This window comes from Schistocerca nitens, chromosome 10 (genome assembly GCF_023898315.1).
Source record: "Schistocerca nitens isolate TAMUIC-IGC-003100 chromosome 10, iqSchNite1.1, whole genome shotgun sequence".
NCBI classification, from domain to species: domain Eukaryota; kingdom Metazoa; phylum Arthropoda; class Insecta; order Orthoptera; family Acrididae; genus Schistocerca; species Schistocerca nitens.
The window spans coordinates 127,022,508-127,043,477 of record NC_064623.1 but is presented as its reverse complement, the minus strand read 5'-3'; the positions used below and the strand labels follow the sequence as shown (position 1 = coordinate 127,043,477).

The 20,970-nt window shown below is 44.4% G+C and overlaps 1 protein-coding gene across 6 annotated transcripts in view; it reads left to right on the top strand.

The window, feature by feature from the left end:
- The window catches only part of LOC126210075 (spectrin beta chain), a 483,285-nt gene that overhangs the window by 66,325 nt on the left and 395,990 nt on the right, over positions 1–20,970 (top strand). For all 6 annotated transcript variants that reach the window (XM_049939199.1, XM_049939197.1, XM_049939200.1 and 3 more), the window contains exon 2: positions 10,350–10,403. The gene's annotated coding sequence lies outside the window, so the exon portion shown is untranslated. The remainder of the gene's footprint in view (positions 1–10,349; positions 10,404–20,970) is intronic.

Here is a 20,970-nt window from a genome sequence, read left to right as displayed (position 1 = left end):
TTACATTTAATTTCCTTTTCAATACCCTCCCTCCCTCCCTCCGCCCCTCTCACCATCCCTCTCACCCCCCCCCCCTCTCACCCCACGCCCCCTCTCCCTCTTTAGTTATCTGTATACTACCTACTTAACCTTCACAAGACGAACACTTGGTCTGGTTGTAGTTGCGCGGCACAACGAAACGTGAAACTAGTTGTTTACTGTAACAGGACACACGCAACAGCGTTATGAGTTTACACTAGACTTCATTAGTGAGCCTGTGAGAATGTAGCGACACGAGGTTGAGTTGCACAAACTGCTTGGAGTGTCGGGCAAGGCTGTTAGAACTATACATAGATAAGAACAACGGTAGCCTCGTCAGCGCCCATTCTTGCTGGTATTTGCTACTCATACATTCCAGTCCTTCGTACACGCCGGGATTAACTGTCAGGGTGCCGTATAGCATCGCGAGAAAGAAGCAGTGGAATTCTGAAATGCTTTAAATGTCCTTGTGAAACAGACGTCATTTTGGCTTTTGTCGACAGCATACTTTCACGTGACTCTGCAAGATATATTACGTCGTATAAACTTGCTATCAGATAGTGTGACTGGACTTGCATTCTGGAGGACGTCCGTGATTTCGCTAAATCGCTCTAGGCAAATGTCAGGATGGTTCCTTTGAAGGGGCATGGACAGTTTCCTTCCCCACCCGTGAAACATTCAGAGTTTGTGCTCCATCTCTAATGACCTCGATGTCCACGGGACGTTGAACCCAAATTTTCCTTCCTTCCTACAGCATGAGCTATCCAGGCACCGCCTTGCGACCGATTGTCAGCATTGCTTCTCCCAGTGCCTGTCTAGTACTGGAAAGTTTCGCAGAATCTCTACTGCGTAGTCTGCTGGACAAGCGCTCGAGGAAGGAAATGTACTGCGAAAAATGGCTGAGTCCAGGCGTTGTCTGCAGTAGCAGGGAGCGTGTTGTTTTCACACTTCTTGAGGAATTAAAACTGTACGCCGCATTCGTTCCTGACTGCAGAAGCCGATCTTCTGTCGGCAGGTTTTTGGCACTGGCGTTTTTATAACAGAGAAAGTCCAGAATGAGCTTTTCACTCTGCAGCGGAGTGTGCGCTGATATGAAAGTTCCTGGCAGATTAAAACTGTGTGCCGGACCGAGACTCGAACTCGGTCCCGAGTTCGAGTCTCGGTCCGGCACACAGTTTTAATATGCCAGGAAGTTTCAACAGAGAAAGTCGTTAGGCGAATACTATTAGCAGTCTGATACATTTAGGCTATCATTTGGCTACCTAATCACACACCATAAAACGATAAAAAGTTACTTGGTTTTTGTAATTTATCGCTGATCATATTGCGCAATGATATCAGGTCGTTTACTCTATTTACACACAAAATTATATTGAGGGCTCAACTTTGATCTTTCCACGAAGTTATGATCACGTGCTTTTGGTAGCAAATATCTGGCGACCTAAGCTCACTGTATACAGTCGAGTTATTTGCGAACAGCTTCACATCTCTTTCATTCGTATCTGACGTTACTTTAACTTCTGACGAATCCTGTCCAAGGAAGAAGCGGTGGGTATTGTTGGCTTGGAATCTTTATTTCACCCACATTGTTGTTTAGGTATTAGGCTTGTCGTAAGTTCCACAAAAATGAAAGATTCCTTTTGAAGGTCTTCTTCGACGATAGCCGATAGTGTTTAAATGTTCTGTCCAAACCCAAAATCTTACCACTCTACATTTGAACACTGAGTCAGTTGTCCATTTCACGCGTAACGCGTTGAATGACTTTGTGTGATATTCGCTCCTAGCGTCGATACATAGAGGAACGGATTTGGGGGGGGGGGGGGGGGAGACGCGGGATACATTTCCCACTCCAGCTTTTTTTCCAGAGAAACGTTTGGCCCTGCACTTCCCCTCATCAGAGTACAGCTTCTTTTACCGATACTCTTCCAGCGTACTCACCATTTCTGGAGACAGTGTCACAGCTCTTGACTCGATTCTGTGAATATTTCTCTCCGGCCTCTTCTGTTAGTTCTTTGACCATGCTGTTAAGTCCCCAGAAACAACGTTCATCATCTATCAGAAGTCATTTTCGGATCGTAGAAGTCGCTCATTGTTCGCACCATCTTAAAAATATCGTGCCTTGCAAGGGTGGGAATACAACGCTCTGGAGAAAGCACCTGCCTCGCCTTTGCGAGGGTAGTGTGTTGAGGGGAAAGGTAGTATGCAGTGTAGCTCTCGTCATTGTCTTCGCATTGGCAGTGGCTTTCAACGTGGCCGCCAGACTGCACGAGTTCTCCTTTAAGCGAGGCGACGGTAGCCATTAGCGCGCAGTCCCACCATCGCTTTCAAATTACGGCGGCCATCCATCAAGGGAGAATATCAATGGCAGAGCTGCTGGCGCCTCGCCGATGACAGATGGTAAGCGCTTGAAGGACGCGTCTGCCCTCGTCGACATCCTGTGTATGACGAAGACGGGATTACGTAGTGGGTGGCATTGCATTTCGAGTAGAAAAGTGCTGATTTTCTTCCTGTTCCCAGATCACGAAGAAAATTGACTCAGATGGAAACCGGGTAGTGGAAACTGGAATCTTCTTTTAAGGGCCGCCATAGCCCATAAAACAATGTCAAACTTTACTTAGTTCGTCAAATTTCTGACTTTGTACGGCGCTACTTGTCAAACGTAGAACGAGTTTGACAGAAATTTTGATTCACAGCATGTTTGACATGATGGAAGTTGCGTGTATTGGTATTTCGCCGAACACGTTTAGCGAAATTTATTACAATTCATCCCAATGTATCGTTTTTCCGAAACTGAAAAACTACAGGATGACAATTACTGAACTTCACGAAATAATATCTTCATAACTTCTGAACGCGTTGCATTGGAGCGTTCAAAATGCACTGTTGGCCACGGGGCATGATGGGAATTAGTTAGCGCATGCATTGTTTGGCTTAGCGACGAAGCCCACTTTCATTTGGATGGGTTCATCAATAAGCGAAACTGGCGTATTTGGGGGACTGAGAATCCGCATTTCACGATCGAGAAGTCTCTTCCCCTTCAACGGATGACTGTGGTGTGCAATGTCCAGTCACGGCATAATCGGTGCGGTATTCCTTGATGGCACGGTGACTACCGAACGGTACGTGAAAGTTTTGGAAGATGACTTCAACCCCATTTCCATTCTGACCCTGCTTTCGACAAGATGTGGCTCATGCAAGACGGAGCTCGACCGCACCGAAGCAGGAGAGTGGTGTCCTGGAGGAGCACTTTGGGGACCGCATTCTGGTTGTGGGGTACCCAGAGGCCACTGACATGGGCTTGGGTTGGACTCCATATTCTCCGGATCTGAACCATGTGACTCCTTTTTGGGGGCTATATTAAAAACAATGCTGAGCTGAAAACAGCCATTCAGGTGGTCATCGACAGCATCGATGTTCCGACACTCATCCCAAGGGTGGCAGGCATATCGAACATGTCATAACCTAAATCCGAATATCCATAGCAACGTTTACATGTTGAATAAAGTGTGTGCACGCTGTAGTTCGTTACTAATTTTTTCATATAGTTCAATAATGTCACCCTGTACGATCAAGGATAAAAAAGTAGCACGGGCATTTACCAAAATGGTCGAGGTGCTGCGTCTTTCCCAGTCATGACGAAGGAAAAGGTTAGGAAGAAGCTCAGTGTTGGCGCGCGAGAATGCTATAAAATAAAGAAAAAGCTCTCCTTTCACGGACGTTATGTATGTTCGTGGTATTTTAATAAATCATTAGAGGACCAAGTAGAACCCGCCAGGGTAGCAGAGAGCGCTAACGCGCTGCTTCCTGGACTCGAGTGGGCACGCCGGCCCCGGATCGAATCCGCCCGGCGGATTAACGACGAGGGCCGATGTTGCCGGCCAGCCGGGATATGGTTTTTAGGCGGTTTTCCACATCCCGCTAGGTGAATACCGGGCTGGTACCCATGTTCTGCCTCAGTTGCACAGCTCGCAGACATCTGAACACTTTCGCACTATTCCATGGATTACACTAGTCGCAGACAGTCGGGGTATACTAATTCCGGTATACTAATTCCGTCCCAGAGGGTACGGGGTGGCGGCAGGAAGGGCATCCGGCCACCCCTTAACCATTAACGTGCCAAATCCGATTAACAATGGCTGACCCTGCGTAACTGCGGGACAAGGCTCAAGCGATAGAATAGAATTAGAGGACCAAGTGGGAGAGAGTAAATTTTCTCATACTTGTGTCTTCTTTTCCAGTATAAGAGCTGTGTTCTCCCCCCCCCCTCTCCCTCTCTCTCTCTCTCTCTCTCTCTCTCTCTCTCTCTCTCTCTCTCTCTCTCTCCTTCAATCATTCCCTGGACCAGCGTCTTATTTTCTTTCTCTTCTCTACGCACATTACTGAAGTCAATCCAAGAGATACTTCCTCTGCATTGGTACCAATCTCCACACGTTTCAAAACACTCCGCAGCATGACCAGCGTCTATTTCAAAAGGCATGTTAAATTGACAAACTTTGTTGGTCCCAGTACTGGCTTCTTTGACAGACCCATAGATAGAAAAGAACCAATTTTGGAAAAGTTTGATGCTGTACAGGCTACTTCAGAGACAGTGCAAGAAATGGTAACACCTCTATTTAAGGCAAATTCTGAAAAGTAAAGATGAACAGTCATACCACAGTGAGGCCAGCGACTTCGCGTAGGCTCTTGTAACCAAGGCGACCTTACGCCCCTCTCTGTCCTCGTAGTCTTTCTTTATAAGTACTACAGGATTTTAAGCCCAACTCCCGGTGATAAATTTTCTACGCCAGTTCTTAAAAAACTAGGCTTATTTTGAAAGCATTATTTCCGAGCGTTGTTTAATACAATACAGTTTTAAATTATGCTGAATGCATAGCGTTAGAGCCTGGCGGTTGTTGTATAGTTCCAGGTTCGTATCTCGCATTAGCAACGTTGCTGGTGCTCTCAAAGTACACTGAAATTTGATACGAACCATACGAAATGCGGTATTGTTAAATAAACATACGCTATACACATCAGTGACATAGTTCCGTCTGTAGAAATAAGTGTTTTATTTTCTGTGTGACGTTTCGGATTATTGCACCAAATTTTAATTTACTTTTAATAGCATTTTCATGCGATTAGTGCTTCAAAATAGTTTTATTTTAATACAAAATTAGTATTTGTAAACAAATATGGTATTTAAATAAAAGTAATGAGATGATAACCAGCAAGTTTACGATGGGAAGATCTTTGCTCTGTGCAGTCAGCCACCGAGAAACTTGTTAGTATCTTAATAAGTTACTTAACATTGCTTGGAAATATTCTGATTTTCAAAGGCAGTAGTTCGAGCTTTTAAAATAGTGTCGTACTTTAGGAAATTGGTGTCCGAGCACCGATCCTCTATGTATGCACAAAATGGAAGCATACCCTAAGGTAATCCATATAAAAGTATTCAACAAAAAACTCTCATTTTCGCAAAATGGTTTGACCCCCTCTCCCACGCCTAATGCTATTTACGACACACGTCTGCCCACTGAGCCACGCATAGACGAAGACTGGACACGTTGTGGTATGATTTGCGGGAGTTGCGAGCTGCATTTCGAATCTGCATCCTGTTACGTATTTGCAGAGGTAACGGTATTCTCTCGAAGACCTTGGACCTCTTCCTGCCGGACGAGTAAGCACACACGGGGAGTTACAGTTGACGTGGTACGGTAACAGAAGCGGCGCTGGTGGCCCGTCGGTAGTGAGGAAGCAGAGTACTAACGACCGGCAGTCAAAACACACCGAGCGCAGCCGGAAAAAATAACCAGAGCTCCTGTTACACTGGAGGCTGAGTCTCTCATACAGTGTTGTCAGCGCTGCCTCCTCTGCCCTCCCCCCCTCCACCCCCCCCCCCCATCAAGCATCTACTGCGTACGGTGTAGCATTTGAAGTTGTTCTGTAAGAAACTACCTCCTACAGGGAAAAGCGGCTGTTCACTATCTGCCGGCAGTGTGACGCGGGTTTGCTTTGGACTCTTACTGAACTTAGAATAACGTCACTCACGTACATCGCGTGCGGTGGTATTAACAGTAGTAGGTTTTAGTAAAGCAGCCAAGAGGGAAACAGAACAGCAGCAGCAGCAGCAGCAGCAGCAGCAGACTTGGCTCACGGCGCGCATAAGCTCACTCCCCACCTACCCGTTGGCAACGTCGCCGACGACAAACTACGGAAAAGACCGCGCTCTAGAGCAGTCTGTCGAACGTATGTAACGGGCGGGACGATTATTGTTGTACTAATTATGCAAACCTTAGCTTAAGTTTACCGTTTTAAGTATCTAAAAGTACAGGGTGATTCAAAAAGAATACCACAACTTTAGGAATTTAAAACTCTGCAACGACAAAAGGCAGAGCTAAGCACTATCTGTCGCCGAATTAAGGGAGCTATAAAGTTTCATTTAGTTGTACATTTGTTCGCTTGAGGCGCTGTTGACTAGGCGTCAGCGTCAGTTGATGCTAAGATGGCGACCGCTCAACAGAAAGCTTTTTGTTATTGAGTACGGCAGAAGTGAATCGACGACAGTTGTTCAGCGTGCATTTCGAACGAAGTACCCTGGTGTTAAACCTCCTGATAGGTGGTGTATTAAACGTTGGTATAAACACTGTCCGTAACTACCTGAACGTCAACTACCCGAGGCGATGGATCGGCCGCCAGGCAGCCCGTGACAGAGCACTTCATCACTGGCTTCCAAGAAGCCCTGATCTTACCCCCTGCGATTTTTTCTTATGGGGGTATGTTAAGGATATGGTGTTTCGACCACCTCTCCCAGCCACTACTGATGATTTGAAACGAGAAATAACAGCAGCTATCCAAACTGTTACGCCTGATATGCTACAGAGAGTGTCGAACGAGTTGGAGTATCGGGTTGATATTGCTCGTGTGTCTGGAGGGGGCCATATTGAACATCTCTGAACTTGTTTTTGAGTGAAAAAAAAACCTTTTTAAATACTCTTTGTAATTATGTATAACAGAAGGTGGTTATATTATGTTTCTTTCATTAAATACACATTTTTAAAGTTGTGGTATTCTTTTTGAATCGCCCTGTATTTCCCTAGATATGGTGTTACTGGGCGTGGGTATGTGGTACGCCAGTTGCTTTGTCCCGAGTTTTGAATCTCCGCTATAAGGTGGTGGTGGTGGTGGTGGTGGTGGTGGTGGTGTAGCTACACTGTCAGAAAAATGGAATATCCTCAGGGACTGTTCAGAGGCACCAGGGTATGATAGATGCATACTGAGGCGCTTAAGTGTTAGTGATTCATTTGTCACGGTCATGGGCGATCAGAGGGATCTCAGGGCGTTTGCCTGTGCACCCTGTGTGTTGACTGTTCGCAGCTCATGGTCTATTGGCTAGCGTTGCTGCCTACGGGAATTAGAGTAGTAGTTGGTTCGAGTGAGTGGATTACATTTGGCAAAGTTGAGCGAAAGTGAATTTAATGTTTTCTCAGCAGAAGATAAAAAGTGCAATGTTAATTTACGCTCCCACCGTAAAATTGAAAAGCAGTAATTTAACAAGAATTGGGATCAAAATACTTCAGATTCCCTAGTCCAATGAAGATTGTCAATCCCCTTCCGGAAACTCTGAATTGAAGCACCCACTCCCGCCCTGTTGAGATTTTTCGCTGGATACTTTTACAGCAGGCAGCCCTGCTCATAGGAAGTGAGAGTAACAGATGTTTGAAGATCCTCTGTTCGTTCTAAACACAAAATGCGATCAGCTAATATTTTATAACCAAATTGTTAGCATTGCTTCCAGCATGAATAGCACTAAGTAATATATTTGACGAAGCACGAAAATAAAGAATTTAAACAATTCGGTAAACGAAACAATTCGGTAAACGAAACAATTCGGTAAACGAAAAGTTTATTATTTGTGCGTGCTACAGATAAAAACTGAAATATCATTAATAGTCACGATTTTAAACATAAACCTAATTTCATGTACGTGGAAATGGGAGGGGGCATTGAAGAGGAGGTACGTCGTTATGGATATAGGTGATTAGGCACAGGGGTATGAGAAGCATAATAAACCCGCCAGGTCAAGAAAAATATAGCAGAATGGCTTATCCGAGTGTTTGGCTAAAAATATTTACAGTGTTACGAGATGTTGATTTATTTATGCTTGAAAAATTAGTAGACACTTGCAGCGTTCTGCGTACATGAATATATTTACACTGCCGGAAAAAAAACTTAACACTCTCAAGGATAAGGTCATTTTATTGACATGTGGCAGGTAGTTCATCACCGTAACAATACATAACAATTTTAAATCAAACGCACATGTCACGAAGATTGTCCAAACAGCTGCATAAATGCGCAATGTAACCTCCTTTGGCAGCAACGCAAGCGCGTATTATCGCATGCAACAACAGATAAATGAACGTGCCAGATGGAGTCCTGCGATAATTGTCCCAAACTTCTCGCGCCTGTTGTTACAATTCCACAATCGATTTTTCAGGCTCTGGGCAACCAGTGAGGTGTGGTGACCTTGCTGGCAAGGGCTGTTCTTTCACACCACGAAGCGTATGTTGCATGGCAGCAGCTGTATATGGTCATGCACTGTCGTGCTGAAAAAGCAGGCCACCTTCCTGTTGAAGAAATGGCAGTAGCACGAGGATAACAGCCTGTGCAATGTAGTCGGCAGTGGTTACTTTACCCTGCAGAAACACCAAATATGACCGCGAGTTATTGTTAACTATCACTCCCCACTCCCCCTGGACCATGAAGCCTGTGATGGGACCCTTGTACAGTGGGCGGATGCATTCTGGAATAGGAAGCTCACGCCATACACGCGAACGTCCTTCACTCGCAGACTTACAGAATCTACTCTCATCTCTGAAGATAACAGATCGCCTTTCCACTCTCCAGTCGACCCTTTAACAACAACAACAACAACAGAGTAGTCATGATGGTGATGTCGTGGTGTCAGTAATAGCCTTGCCGGAGGCACACGTGATTTTGGTCATGTTGCCAGCAGATGGTTCCCATTGGCCCCTGGTGACATAGGTCCAACAGCACTAGGCGGGAGTCCACAACCCGGTCACCACGCGTGGCAATGTTCCATAGACCACTGTTGAAAGCAGTGGCACACAACCGATACATTGTTCTCAACATGTTCGGCAATCCGTCAATACGTCCATCTAGTTTCCTGCAGTCTCACAGTGCGACACCCTTCCAAATGGCTGAAGCTGTTCCACAGGAGTACGTACCCGCCGGTGTAGCATGGTTGTACCCTGGAATGAATATTGCAACTCCGTTCACCTCTAAACTTGGTACAGCAATTGCCTGCAGAGTCAAAACAGATGATTGGGGGACGCTCAACTACTCGGTTAACAGCGCTCGTACGAGTTCCCCATCTTTACATAGTCCAATCTCGCCACTTGTACGAATGATGAAATGAGGAGGACAACAAAAAAATCCGAGGCCAACACAAACACCCAGTCCCCGAGCAGAGAAAATTCCCTACCCGGCCGGGAATTAGAGTAGTAGTTTTAAGTGAGTTGATTACGTCTGGCAAAGTTAGACGATAGTGAATTTAGTGTTTACGCAGCAGAAGATACAGTGTCATTCTTCACGAATTTACAAAAATCAATGCCAGTTTACAAAATACTTTATAGCTTGCGACATGAAGCTGTTGAATAACATGAGTTTACAGTTGCCTTCGGGCACATATTTCCATTTATTACAACAGAGTAATCGCATACGACATCTGCTTATATTTCTAACCTGAAATTTCCTGTACTGACCTCTAGTTTAAATAGAGCAAATAATAAAGCTGCTCGTGTCCATTTTGAACCACACAAATAACTTTCGCCTAGTGCAGGCGTGCGCTACTTCACCCCGATTACATCTAAATACTCTGTACTTAACTAACAATCGTCTGTTTTACTTCCACAACGTTACCATTTCCGAATATTGCCGCTTGTGTAGTCACAAATGTCATCTTCGTCACAGCTCTGACGAAACGCACTCAAAACAGACCAACTATAAGCCGAAAAATAACATATATACTAACGTTACAGCATAAACAATGTTGTAGGTCGATGAGTCAGTGCGAGGCCACTTTGTGATGTTCCCAAAATGGAACGTTACAACTGCCAAAGAAACCTTTCTGAAAGGTTTGACACCATTCTGCCGAAACAAAGAAATGTTTGTTTCGCGCTGAAAGTGCCAGGCCGGTCGAAATTACCGCAGCTACGGAAAGCTCCGCTCTGCGCCGGTAAGGTGTCTCAGAATTTCGCACGCTAGTGCTAACGTGTCTTCGCAGTGTCGTGGAGTACTACATAGTGTCTTTGTCTCCCGTGTGTTCGCAGACACAGCCGCACACAGCTGTGGGGTTCGGGAGCTGATTCCTTCGTGACAGAACGGTGAGTACATCCGCCTACTTAGCCCCATTGTGTAGCTGCAAATTCGTTTTAACGTTCCCAGAGGGGAAAAACCTGCCCCTAGCATTTTCGCATTGCCTTAAGCTTAAAAACACAACTCGTAGGGGCTTCCTTATCATTTAAAATATTTTTGTAATTCAGTGGTTTATTGCCTTTCTGTCTATCCCACACCGTATCGTATTAGCTTCTTCCCCTCTGTTTCTTTCTTTTCTATACCACTTTCTTTTCCGCTATATCTTAGTAACAGTTAAGTAGTGTAACATGGTGTTGGGTATCAGGTTTGTATTACTATTAAATAATGGAATATTTTTTATGTACGGTTGGTTTTTAGACGATGATGATGAAGTAGGAGAATAGTGAAATACGATCTGAAACAGCATCTATATAATTTATGAATAAATTTCACGTCAGAAGATGGACTACATGGAAGAGCCCAGGTGAGATGCAACAATCGACTTGTAGCCTAATCATCGTATTTACAAAATTTCCCAACTAGACAATTTCAAGTTTATTCTATAGGAGAAATAGTTGAACCGAAGGCGCTGAGGGGGGGGGGGGGGGGGGGAAGAGAGAGAGAGAGAGAGAGAGAGAGAGAGAGAGAGAGAGAGTTGCAAAAGCATGGAGACCATACAAACCTTTGTGGAACAGGTGGAAAAACAATCTGTATACAACATGGGAAATTGCATGTTGCGTTTCGGACGTTGTGGTGTCTGTCATCAACTGCAAATCGTCGTAATAAATAATTTCGGTCGTGAGTTAGATGAAATATACGTTCCGAACAACCAAGGAAGAATATCTCTGATCTATTAACACCAGCAGACGCAGATTTATCCCTTGTCATCGCACATCGCGGCACTCAAGGCGCATATCTGTTTACAAGTTTTGTGATCAAAAGTATCCAGACACCCCCAAAAACATATGTTTTTCGTATTACGTGCATTGTGCTGCAGCCTAGTGCCAGATAATCAACATCAGCGCCCTCAGTAGTCGTTAGACAACGTGAGAGAGCAGAATGGGGTGCTCCGCGGAACTCCGGGACTTCAAACGTGGTCGGTGATAGGGTGTTACTTCTGTCATACGTCTGTACGTGAGATTTCCACACCCCTAAACATCCCTATGTCCACTGTTTCCGATGTGTTAGTGAAGTGGGAACGTGAAGGGACACGTACAGCACAAAAACGTAAATCCCGACGTCGTCTGTTGACTAACAGAGACAGCCGACAGTTGAAGAGGGTCGTAATGTGTAATAGGCACACATCTATCCAGACCATCACACAAGAATTTCAAACCGCATCAAGATCCACTACAAGTACTATGACAGTTAGGCGGGAGGTGAGAAAACGAGATTTCTTGGTCGAGCGGCTGCCCATAAGCCACACATCACGCTAGTAAATGCCAAACGACGCCTCACATGTGACGAGCGTAAACATTGGACGCTTGAACAGTGGAAAAACGTTGTGTGGAGTGACGAATTACGGTACACAATGTGGCTATCCGATGGCAGGGTGTGGGTATGGCGAATGCCCGGTGAACGTGATTTGCCAGCGTGTGTAGTGCCAAGAGTAAAATTCTGAGACGGTGGTGTTATGGTGTGGCTGTGTTTTTCATGGAGCAGGCTTGCACTCCTTGTTGTTTGGCGTGGCACTATCACAGCACAGGCCTACATTGATGTTTTAAGCACCTTCTTGCTTCCCGCTGTCGAAGAGCAATTCGGGTATGGCGACTGCATCTTTCAACGCGATCGAGCACCTCTCCATAATCCACGGCCTGTGGCGGAGAGGTTACACGACAATAACGCCTGTAATGGACTGCCCTGCACAGAGTCCTGACCTGAATCCTATAAACCACCTTTGGGATGTTTTGGGCCATCACCGTATTAAATTCCAGCATTACCGATGGAGGGCGCCACGAACTTGTAAGTCATTTTCAGCCAGGTGTCCGGATACGTTTAATCACATAGTGTAGGTCTGCGAAGTGCTGTAAAAATGAACTTTATGACGGACGCACAGGGCCTGAAATGCATCGCGTAATTCGATGGGACACGTAAAATTGAGACTGGAGGCGTTGTTATTCCTACACCTGTGTTGAATAAAGTCAAAGTTGACAAATGCAAAATTTGGATAAGATTTAGTGACATCCCCAACGAAAACAAGTATAAAAAGAAAAGAAAAAAAATAGTTTTTGAAAATCATTGGACAAAATGTGAAATTGGAATTTGGATGAGACTGCTATATCAGTATCAAGCTACAGAAAAATCACAGGTGCCACCAGGAAAGGGGGATTACAGAATGGACACCAGGAGGCTTTGAAAGAAAAACCTAACCTTAGTTTGGAAAACCACAAGTGGCAAACAGAAGTGTACGAACACCTCAAAGAAATTAGCGTTGAAGAAGAAATCGGACAAGACAGAATGAAATTTAGAACTCTAGTTCTCAAAAAGAAAGAAAAAGCTAGGTAGTCAATCTAACAACTTTCGGAATGAACAGAAGAACGTAAAAAAATTACAATTAAGGAATGATGCAACGCTGGGAGGAAAAGAACAAATGCTGAATATCTAATTCAATTGCACTCCATATTTGAACTCAAAACATTGTAGAATTAGTATGTCGTACCCGGTAATGGAATCAGGATCTCATTGCGAGCACGCGTATTACCATCAATAGTTGGTGTGCTGCACACGTCACCAGTACTGACACAACCAACATTGCTTGGGAGGTCCAGTTGGTTAAGGCAACTGCTCACGGTAAGCAGAAAATCTGAGTTCGAATAAATGTCAGCCACAAATTTCCATTTCGTGAGCCACATTCATGCCATTGCACGCTCAGCGTTTCTGAAAGAATTGCGCTAATATCATTACATTTATTTCATATCCACTGGTTGCATTTAATTAAATTTTAGTGCATTTATACAGGGTTTCTCCCTGTCCCGTTTAATACATATCGATAAAACAAATATCGCACTACACTAATCTGGGAATGTTCTATCGAATTAGCACGTAAAATTCCTCTTTAAAAATCATTTTGTTTGTTAGGAGAAACGAAACGACGTTTCCGTGAACACTGGGCGTCGTAAGACTTGATAAGCGTCGGTCGGTCGGTCGTTCGGTCGGTGTCCAAACAGCGATGTCGTTAGGATTAGGGAAGGATGAGGAAGTAAGTAGGCCGTGCCCTTTCGAAGGAACCATCCCGGCATTTACCTGAAGCTATTTAGGAAAATCACGGAAAACCTTAACCAGGATGGCCGGACACGCGGGTTTACACAGTCGTTCTCCCGAATGCGATCCAGTATAATAACCGCTACGCCACCTCACTCGGTATTTGCCTCGTGTGACTGGTTACACAGTACAAAAAGAAATTGCAAGTATCTGCTGAAACACAATGCGCTAGGAGATAGACCCAGTAAAAGTTGCTGTAAAGCTTGAGACATGCTTATTGCCTGCCGTGACGTGTCTATGACAATTACAACATAACATGCCACGTCGCCTTACCGCATCCTGCCTGCACAGTCCTCTTCAGCGAAAATCAGTTGCGAGGTTTGTTCCACGTGGTGCAGATATAATGCCCCTCATTCCCCTCGTAACTGCCTGAGCGTTTAGTGGCATGCTGCCTGTGAAAGTGGAAGTGGTGGGAGGGGATGTTGTTTTGATGCGGTGCTTCATTGCAGTATTCACAAACAAAAGTTTTTTAATTGCGGACTTTAATGCTGCTTCTCTCGCAGCAGAGTAACACTTTGTGGGCGTTTCGCGAGTAATTTAATCTCACGTTCAAAGTCTGCAATAAATTAAATTCCTGGACCTAGAGCACTTTAATGGAAGTCTCTTTAAAGGGTTTTTACCGTGGCGTGTTCTTTCCCCACTCGATGTCCGCTAATATTAACAGGGAGCTCATTTCTGTAAGAGTCTGAGATAAACTGTTACTGAAATACCTCGATGATCCAGAGAGAAACGGGGAAAAGTTACAATAAAGTAAGTCGGCGTATTTGTTGATGCGAACAACCTGTGTTGTTAGTCATACGGTTTAAATGGCAGCATATAGTTTCCAAATAACCAATTCGATGAATGTTTTTCTTCCGGCGATATTTTCTGAGTATTTTTGGTACAAGGAACCCGTGGTATCCGGTAGCTCGTTAGAGAGGAATTTCGTTTTATTTCTCATCCCTGTTTACCTTTCCATTTGTATTGCATAGAAAATACCTGCACCTCTCGGGTTTGCCTACGTGGCAGTGTTAGTTGATCGACAACAGTGACCTGTAGCAACGTGGATAGGTTTACTGGTGAGGAGTTGGCCGAAATGCACCTCGTGGGTGGGTCTACTGAATGCAGTGGATGAGCGGCTAGAAGCCGCTGTGCCGATCCAAAAAAATGTTCAAATGTGTATGAAAGCTTATGGGACTTAACTGCTAAGGTCCCTAAGCTTACACACTACTTAACCTAAGGTATCCTAAGGACAAACTCACACACCCATGCTCGAGGGAGGACTCTTAACTTCCGCCGGAACCAGCCGCACAGTCCATGACTGCAGCGCCCTAGACAGCTCTGCTTATCCCGCGCGGCTGTGCCTATCCGTGCCGCAACAACACAGTATTTCTGCACCTGTACATAAGCACCTACAAAAAAAAAAAAAACGATCATTTCATGCTACGGTTTGGCCTTTTCGCTGCTCTGAGGGCATTCTCAGAGCAGCAAAGACAGATAGCGTAACAAATCAGACAAATAATACGCAATGATTTGTAACAAGCCACCACGGGCCCCATACACTACAGTAGTTAGTTAACATACTTGAACAGTCTCCACTGTTTCGACTGTGTAGTTGGGATTCTTCCTTTCCTTTCCTTTCCTTTCCTTGCTGATGCAGTTGAGAAATTACTAATCTATTTTTTTGAGGCCACTTAACACCGTATCCCAAACGCTTCAATTCTTTTCTTCTCCAGTTAAATATAGACAACCGTAACGCAACGGATGACCAGTGGCTCGTGAAGGCAATGTGTGACTGTACAATACGCGTTCGGCAAATAGTATACATGGACCTGAACTGGGGGTACGGCTAAGTTTGACACTGAAGAGAGCCTGATTCTCCCAGCGGTACGTCAACAAAAATCCTGAAAGGGATCCAGTGCAATTTTATACTAGTGCTCGCGAAGAAACTTAAGATTGATTGGTTAGATAACAGTGCTTGGTGTAAGATAGTTCTTTTCCTAACGGAAATTTCACACTTCGGTACCGTTCAAATACGCTGCGGTCAGGGAAACTTATTATTCTGCCCTATAATGTTGTGACAGGTCTTGGCACCTGCCTTTCCTTCCAGTGGCAATGGCCTTAGAAACTCGTATGCCAGTCACATCGATTAAATACCGGTTGCTTATGATTAAAGTGCAGTTACTCACGGAGGGCCGGATGTGTGGGCTGTAATTATCGTATGGCAGCGAAACTTGGTAGACATGCTAATGCGGTAATGCATTTACGCTGAAAAAAAAATAGTTCCTATTTTGGCCACAAAATGTAAATCTGCCGCAGTTGCTGATGATACTTTACGGATGCAGTATCTCGTCGACATCTCCTGTGCTCACATTGAACAAATAGTGCAAGCGGCGGTTAATAATAAAACCGTCATTACGCGTTTCTAACTTCTGCCCTGGTCCCTTTTCTAGACCACAGCATACAGAAATTAAACCTTGTGGCTAAAATTGGAACTAATTTTTTACAGCGTGAATCTGTTCCGCATTAAGCCTTAGCGTATCTGCCAAGTTTCACTGCTGTACGATAGTTACAGGCCACACTGGACCTCTGTCGGTAACTGTACTTTAATTATAACCACACGGTATCATTCCTATAGGCTCCAGCTTTACCTTAGTGCCATATATCTGACGAGACGTATTATCGTCTACCACATAAACAACAACCTACCTTCAGTACTTGGACGTTAAATACGATGTAGTCCCAACTTCAGTAGGACTGCTGAGAATACAGTTGGTTATGTGGGAGCTATTTGCGGGATTCTTTCAATTCGGACTATCCCACTAACCTGCAGAAGTCACGCGTATACAGGGTGGTCGGAAATTCCGGTTACAGACTTCTAGGACTGGTAGAGTGGAGTCAGTACATCGTACTTAGAATAGGAACACACATCCGGAAACGTCATCCAACGAGACTACAGATCGTCTAAGTTATAGGTGCGGACGTCTGTAAATGTACGTATACACCGGGTGATTCCGTGGTGATGTTACAGACTTTCTAGGATGATGGAGAACGATAAATGTATTAATTTGAAGTAAGGATCCCTGTACCGGAAACGAATGAGTCGAAAGTTATAAACCGTTCTGATACCTCTGACAGTTAAATACATGTACCGGTTCTTGTGTTGCGAAGAGTGTAGGGTTGGTAACTTTCAGTGGTGGTAGTGTGGATAAAGACGAGAAAAAAATGTCCAATAAACGTGGGCTCTAAAGTGAGTACCTTAACAGCTGTGAACACTTACTCAGTAGAGGAGAGGTGTTTCACATTAGCGAAGATGAACGAATGGTCATAGCTCCTCATGTATGCAATTTAGAGCCCACGTTTATTGGAAATTTTTCCTCGTTTTTGTCCACACTACCACCACTGAAACTTACCAACCCTACACTCTTCGCAACACAAGAACCGGTACATGTATTCAACTGTCACAGGTATCAAAACGGTTTTAGTTTGTAACTTTCGACTCGTTCCTTTCCGGTACAGGGATCCTTACTTCAGATTAATACATTTATCGTTCTCCATCATCCTAGAAAGTCTGTAACATCATAACGGAATCACTCCGTGTATACGTACATTTACAGACGCCCGCGCCTATAACTTTGACGCTCTTTAGTCTCGTTGGATGACGTTTGTGGACATGGGTTCCTGTTCAATAAGATGTACTCACTTCCCTCTGCAAGTCCTAGAAGTCGGTAACGGGAATTTCCAACCACCCTGTATATCCTTCAGTACAGTAACACAGATTGAATCGGTGCCTTGTATCTCAAGGGTTGTTACTACAGATTGTGAACAATATTGGATCGAAGTCCTCCTTAGCAATACTGAATATCGGAAAAAGGGGTGAGTTATATACTGATTGCTCGGTTGTGTAGATCCATTCTCGAGGTACTATCCAAAGCGTTATATCCACTTGTTAAGCCAGGTTGCGCTCCATGGGAAGATGTTCTTGCTTCTTGAAGGAGCGTCGAACCTGAATTTTACCGTTGGTCTACCCTTGTAGTAGTAGAGCTACACATTTTCCTACCGCGGCTTACAGCGCCCGCACATTCCGCGACCATTCGACCCTGAAACTTATCATCGCGCGATAGCGACCATCACGTGGCTCAGCTGACTCATTCGCTGGTTCTCCGCTACAGGCGTCGCCGGTTTGTTACTCGCACCGTCGTCACTGACTGTGTAGAAAGTAAACTGTCGCCATCGAACAGAGGACGAAGTTGCGTACATAGGGAGAACATCGCACCCGGTGTAGGATTTTACACATTCGCGCAGAATGTGGTAGAGCTCAGGTGGACGAAGTCCGGTGTTACCTCTCACGCTGCCCAGAAGGTTCCTTATTTTTGCAGGTGGTCGAAATATAGGCTCGATTCTTTCCTTAAGGGCCCTTTAGACTTTCAGGGTTGAGCAGAGCATCTTCGCAGCTACCGTCTCCACATAGGGACTGTGGCATTCATTTCGTATTACTACATTCCAACCAAAATGCAGCTTTCGTACACTCCTGAATCAGTAGTCAGATTGGCAGAATATTTTGTGACAATAGCCAAATTAAGTAAATTCGCTTTTAAGATAATTTGTCTGTCGAATGCTATTATTTCGGAAGTTGTTGTTGTGGTATTCAGTCCTGAGACTGGTTTGATGCAGCTCTCCATGCCACTCTATCCTGTGCAAGCTTCTTCATCCCCCAGCACCTACTGCAACCTACATCCTCCTGAATCTGCTTAGTATATTCATCTCTTGGTCTCCCTCTACGATTTTTACCCTCCACGCTGCCCTCCAATACTGAATTTGTGATCCCTTGTCGCCTCAGAACATGCCCTACCAATCGATCCCTTCTTCAAGTCAAGTTGCGCCACAAAGTTCTCTTATCTCCAATTCTATTCAATACCTCCTAATTAGTTAAGTGATCTACCCATCTAATCTTCGGCATTCTTCTGCAGCACCAAATTTCGAAAGCTTCTATTCTCTTCTTGTCCAAACTATTTATCATCCATGTTTCACTTCCATACATGACTACACTCCATACAAATACTTTCAGAAACGACTTCCTGACATTTAAATCTATACTCGATGTTAACAAATTTCTCTTCTTCAGAAACACTTTCCTTGCCATTGCCAGTCTGCATTTTATATCCTCTCTACTTCGACCATCATCAGTTATTTTGCTCCCCAAATATCAGAACTCCTTTACTACTTCAAGCTTCTCATTTCCTAATCTAATTCCCTCACCATCACTAGATTTAATTCGACTACATTTGCTTTTGTTGTTCATCTTATATCCTTGTTTCAACACACTGTCCATTCCGTTCCTCTGCTCTTCCAAGTCCTTTGCTGTCTCTGACAGAATTAAAATGTCATCGGCAACCTCAAAGATTTTATTTCTTCTCCATGGATTTATAATACCTACTTCGAATTTTTCTTTTTTTACCTTTACTGCTTGCTCAATATACAGATTGAATAACATCGGAGATAGGCTACAACCCTGTCTCACACCCTTCCCAACCACTACTTCCCTTTCATGCCCCTCAACTCTTATAACTGCCATTTGGTTTCTGTAAAAATTGTAAATAGCCTTTCGCTCCCTGTATTTTACCCCTGCCACCTTCAGAATTTGAAAGAGTATTCCAGTCAACACTGTCAAAAGCTTTCTCTAAGTGTACAAATGCTAGAAACGTAGGTTTGTCTTTGCTCAATATATCTTCTAAGATAAGTTGTAAGGTCAGTATTGCATCACGTGTTCCAATATTTCTACGGAATCCAAACTGATCTTCCCCGGGGTCGGCTTCTACTAGTTTTTCCATTCGTCTGTAAGGAATTCGCGTTAGTATTTTGCAGCTGTGACTTATTAAACTGATTTTTCGGTAATTTTCACATCTGTCAACACCTGCTTTCTTTGGGATTGGAATTATTATATTCTTCTTGAAGTCTGAGGGAATTTCGCTTGTCTCGTTCATCTTGCTCACCAGACGGTAGAGTTTTGTCAGGACTGGCTCTCCCAAGGCCGTCAGTAGTTACAATGGAATGTTGTCTACTCCCGGGGCCTTGTTTCGACTCAGGCCTCTCAGTGGTCTGTCAAACTCTTCACGCAGTATCATATCTCCCATTTCATCTTCATCTATATCCTCTTCCATTTCCATAATATTGCCCTCAAGTACATCGCCCTTGTATAGACCCTCTATATACTCCATCCACCTTTTTGATTTCCCTTCTTTGCTTAGAACTGGGTTTCCATCTGAGCTCTTGATATACATACAAGTGGTTCTCTTTTCTCCAGAGGTCTCGTATAAAAAGAAAATAATAACCACGGATAAGTTGGACAAAAGAGTGGCTTCCAAAAAGGGTAACGCTTTCGCATGCCAATCTCTGAAAGGTGCTAAAATTGAAAAAGAAGGCTGATCTAATTACCGAGGACGAAAAGCCATTCTTTGTTTCATTGAACTGCGTTACACCGTATGTAATAGTAATGGGAAAATCGATAATTCCTTACAGAAGACTCTCAGTAACGTTGATGGACTTGACAGCTGGCAGAAGCTACGCTGATATGAAATTTTCTGTTGCGGTATCGTCTTCATCGTTGAGCTACAGCACTCGGGAAACATGTCGTGCCATATATGAGTAGTAAGGCATTTCATCTGGGCTGCGCTTCTCGTCTGCGTCAGTTCAAGAACCTCCAGACTTAGCACAGGCCGAGGAAGTAAGACAGACAAGTTTGGGTGTCGGCAATTCATTCGCGCGCAACAACGTGACTGTGCAAACACTATCTGTACAGACAAGTCGGTGCAAATATCTGAGCGTGCAAAGGGCCCCTTTAGATAGAGCTCGGTCGGTTCTAGCGGAAGCTGTTCCAGCGTATGCCGGGAACCCAATCTTCTGTTGTTTCGTTGTTTTCTCCGTCTTTGCACTTGTTGCTTCTTTACTCCCCGACCACCTCCTTAGTTTCTTCATTTTTGTAGGTGTTCGAAGTAGAAATATTTTTTTCCACAGTCCAGCTGTGTAAGTAAGCTGCAGTGGTCTGATGTGTGTACCAGCGTCGTCATACCGGAGTATCGATCTCCTGGATGTTGTCAGCTGGTCCCTGGGAGATACAGATCCGTGTGGTGAATTTTCTATATGCTCCGTGTCCTAGAACACCATCGGGCTTCTTTTACTCTTGCACATCCAGAAATGAGATTATTTTCTCTTCAAGCTCCCTAGTAAATTTAACGTTACGGTGAATCTGGCTGAGGTGATACAGGAATTCGTTTGGAGCAGTGTCTTTAAACTTTTCCGCGGGCTCCCATGGAGATCACGAAACTTACGCATCCTTTTTAAAAGCACTTGAGAAAG